Consider the following 4,733-nt stretch of genomic DNA (forward strand, 5'->3'; position numbering starts at 1 on the left):
AGGGGTTAGGCGCGGCGTCGGATACCTCGCTTCGAGCAGCAAAGAGGGGTAGGCAGATCCGGGCAAAGCGAACCGGAGCGGGATGAAGAGCGCTTGCGGAAGTGGAAGGAGGGTAAAACCGGGAGGAGAGATGAAAGGTAAAAAAAATTTATAAAAGTCACCCCAGCTCAAAGCTCGAAAGGAGGGGTATGGAGGTAGGTCTGGCTGCAGGACCGATGTCGGCCTGCAGCCCCATAACACCAAAGAAAAAACCCCGTTCAGGCCATGTTACGGCCTGGTCATACCAATTTCAGCGGCCATCGATCGAATCCCATCCCTGCTCTCCTCGAAGTATCTTAATATTATGATTATTGTTATTGAGCAAGAAACATATTCACTCATTCCACACATTTGCAAACTCATCTAGTTCCAGCTGATTAGAAAGTTCATGCATTTTTCTCCTCTATTTGGCCTTATTTTTCTTTGCATGTTTTCCAACCTTTTTCCCTTTCTCTATTACACAAAACTTAATGAGAGTCACTTTTTGCAAACCACATCAGTCATTTTTCTCAGTTTCAGGGTGTGGAACAAATATCCTTTGAGATGGTTTCTGGTTAGCTTGAGCTCTTCCATTGTGTGGACAACGTTACCCAAAAATTTAACTGAAGGTTCACTCGGCCGCTTTGCCATCCATAGAGAAAGGTCTTTCTACATTCAAAGAAAAGGCAACCTAAGCACTTCCTAAGTTCCACAAACTTGTTCAAAGTTGCACCTTTGTTTTCTGGGATATGACTTGGTAGTCTGCCTCCTTTTTCCTTTTTATTTATTTATTTATTTATTTTTAAACATTGAGGCAATAATGAAACTACATCCACCATTAAGTGTTGATAATGGTATGCAATTTCACGGGAGCATAAGCCCAAAACTTTCTCTTTGTTATGAAACACAAAGGGTTCTTTCTCAATGATTACAACTTCTAATGACAGTTTTCATCCCATAAGAGTTCATTTGGGACGTGTAGGGCCTCTTATGAGAATTTCGATGGTGTTGAGGTTACCATTAATATATCTCTGATTTGTATGAAACATGTTCTTCAAGGCATCATTTATCAATTTAATCAAACTCTATGAGTTTCAAGCCCTTGTAACTATGCTCTTAGGGTTTGATCCACCTGCAATGATCTTTATACCTTCAACTTCCTTTGATTCCTTTAGCTCTACTTAGAATTTATTTAATGATTTTCTACTAATATTTGCTTGATTTCCATGTCTTCAAGGAAGACAATTAGGGATGTTCTCCCCTTGAAATGTTGTTGCTCTAACGTTGACATCAACTAGACTCTTCATTCCTTTCATGAGCAGCTCCCCCTGGAGCCAAGATGGATTTAACTTGTCATTGAATTCTCGAGCTTTTTCTTTCTCTTCCACACTTTAGTTGGTTTCCTTATGTTGTTTGCATTTCCTTATGGCTCATTGTTTATTCTATTTGGTGTTGCTTCTATCTTCTGTTTAGAGTTCTTTATAGTATGTGGTAGCTTGGAATATTTGCCTTTGTGACCAAGGTTGCTACATAAATGACACCTTATATGACCAAGAAAAGTTGGAAAAGGTTTGTATATTCTTGATTCATTTCTACTTTTCTTTACATACATTTCGCACTTAGTAGCTTTATGTCCAAATCCATTGTACAAGTAACAATAACCATAAAAATTATTTGTGTATCTAGTGGATGGTTTTCTTCTTCGTTTACTTGCTTGAGGGAGCCTTCTTGTTTGTTGCATCTTTTATTGATTAGATTTTATTTGTTTTCTTTTACATCTTGTTGCTACATGTACATGTCCATGACAAGAAAAACACTTGATATCTTTCATGCGAGGACAAAATCTCCTTTGAGATCTTCCAAATTTGTTCAACCCATAAAGGGAAAAACCCACGATTTTGTTATTGTTGTGATGCGAAGGCAAGATCCTACTCCCTTATTACATCTGATTTTCTATAGGCTCCAACCTATAGGAGGTTGCTAACTCAATTTTCTGCAAGCTGCAACATGCAAGAAAGCTCCAACTCCAATACGTTTTTTGCATACTACAACCCACAGGAGGCTCCTACCTCAACAAGATCCAACCTTATATTTATCAAGCCTCAACTTGAAAGGAGACCACAATCCCCTCGTACAAAATGAAAACAATATGTTGGTTTACTTGGTCATCAATTCTGCATATCTCCATCTCTGATTCTGATTCTTCTTCTCCTTAAATCTACATCACATATGCTCTATATGTGTCAAGTAACTAATGCATAACATATCAATAAGCTCTCACATTCTCTAACACTCTAATAAATCTGCCCTCCAAAATCACATCTTTTATAAAGATATTTTGTTGGATATTTGGCCGGAGGTCTAATCGGTTTTCGCAGTCTTCAGTTGGGGATTTGAATGACTATTAGTTCCTGCTCAGCCTGAGGCAGAGCTTCATCTTTCGGCCCCTGCCTTCCCCATTCCTGCTGACCTGAATCCTTTTCCTCGGCTTCGGCTCTGAGATTCCTGTTTGGAGGCCCGCTCGTCTTGGGCTCTGAACGGAAGAGGTCCATGGCACCTTGCATTGCTACTGTCAAGTGGTTGAGGCAAGACTCAGTGCCTTGAAGACTTCGGCGGCCCCTGCTCGAACCTTCCGTGCGGCTCTGCTTGGCGGTCAAGCAAAGGAGTAGATTCTTTTGGTGTTTTTGACTGCGCGGCGGAGCGGGAGCAAGATTTTATTTTGGTCTTCAGATCACTCTTCGTGGGGGCGAGGTGGCTGCCCTAGCCGCCTCTGCCCCCAGACCTGCCTCTGCTCTGGCTGGGACCGGATGGGTTCCTCTGTTGTGGCAGTTGGTGCTTTTTTGATGGCTCGCTAGCATTCCATTACGGTTTTTTGAAGCGTTGAGGGAACAAGGGTGTGGAGGTGTATTTCTCTGCATTGTTTCGTGCTGCATCATCATAGTCGTTTTATTTGTTGGGGTTTCTGCAGGCGGCTGAGGAAGTTTGGGCAGTTTGGTCTCGACCTCTGGTTTCGTCGGCTTCAGGTGGAGAGTTTTAAGGGGTTGGGGGAGGAGTGGCTACCATGGCTGCACTTTCCTCATTTCGTGCCTCTCCTACTTGCTTGGGCTGGCAGATTTAGATGTTTTACTGTTTCATTTTCTACCACAGAAGCTATGTTTTTGCTTTATTTGTTGTGTTTGTTGTGACGGGTATGGGTATCCTCCACAGTTCCGTTTTCTACAGACTGGTTTGGGGTTTACATACCCTTTACTTGTTGCCTAGTTTGTGGGCTTTTCTGGAATACTTCTCTTGAAGTATTGTAGTGGCTTTTCCCACACTTCTGCATATGCGTTAAGCACTACAACATGTAATTTTTTGAAATTAATGGAAATTATGCATTTTCTCCTCAATATATATATATATATATATATATATATATATATATATATAATATAAAAATAAATAAATAAATAAATTGTTGGATATTTGTATTACACATAAGAATATGAAGTGAACATGCTTGACTCTTTTCCTTCCACTCATTTGTTTCCAAGTTCTTCATATTTTGAATATAAGAAAACAAATAAGTGCTCAAATTTTATTTTTAGCCATCTGTAATGATTAAGTACACCAATGTCAACGTAATGAAAATATATGAAAGCAATGCATTATAACATCATTACACATGCACACAATGTAAGCACTCTCCAATGCAAGCAATATGCACACAACATATGATTCAGTGATTGCCATTGCCTCAACAACCTTGAGTCTTTCCTTGTCTGACATGGAGTTTTTCTTTAGCTATCACAGAGTCTTTCCTTTGCCTTGCATCACAACATCTCAGTCAGCATATGCATACAACGATCAACCAACCCAACACACATAAGCCAATGTCACCAGCTCATCAACATACTAAAGAGTCACAAGCATAACAAAATCAACATGCCATGTCTATGGTCTTTTGTTGTTTCTCCTTTGTTGTTTCTCTGCCCAAATTTCTCTTGTATTGTTTCTCCTTTGTTGTCTCTCTGCCCAAACTTCTCTTGTCTTGTTGCTCATGTTGTTCCTTTGTTGTGTTGCTCCTTTACCTTTGTTGTTCTCTTTTTGCCTTCTTTTCCTTGTTGCTGCTCCTTTGCAACATCCTTTCTATTGCTTCTTTGTTTCTCCTTGCCTTACTGCTCATTTTCTTTAAGGAATTCAATTCGATCCCGATCCTGAACCTTTGGAATGTTCTGCATGAAACACTTCTCTCGAGTGTTGTAGCTCCAACAACTCCAAAAACAAAAAACATCCAACCTGAATCAAGATTATGCCTCTATTATCAAAGTCTCTGGCTACTATTGCCTCTGTCGACTGAAAACTTTGCACTTCTGTTGACTCTGCCTTTCTACACTTGTGTTATAGCTCCAAATATCACCCTTTGTATTTGTGATGCTTGGTTTATGGCCTAGGGCAACCCCTCCTTCCAGACTTGGTCCAAATATTTTAAAAACAATGTTTTACTCCATGTACGCTGCTTTGCCCTGTGTTAAAAGCGTGTACACGCGGGTTAGTCAATACCCAACCCGTGTATATGTGTTAAAACACTTAAAAAAAATAAATTTCCTTACCTATGGCCAGAGATCATGGATTTTACATGTTGATTACCTCCTGGTGCCCGTGGCCCGACTGTTCCCAATTGTTTCCCAACTAAAAAAATAATTTTGGAGAAGTATAAAAGGACTTCAATGGGA

General features: G+C 40.1%; 1 pseudogene; it reads right to left on the bottom strand.

The window, feature by feature from the left end:
* Positions 1 to 373: 373 nt before the first annotated feature.
* Positions 374 to 2,582, bottom strand: LOC149230531 (ribosome biogenesis protein BRX1 homolog 1 pseudogene; annotated as a pseudogene).
* Between the last annotated feature and the right edge of the window lie 2,151 nt (positions 2,583 to 4,733).

This window comes from Pinus tabuliformis, chromosome J (assembly GCF_031772625.1).
Source record: "Pinus tabuliformis cultivar Carrire ecotype Pingquan chromosome J, CPIR1, whole genome shotgun sequence".
Classification (NCBI taxonomy): domain Eukaryota; kingdom Viridiplantae; phylum Streptophyta; class Pinopsida; order Pinales; family Pinaceae; genus Pinus; species Pinus tabuliformis.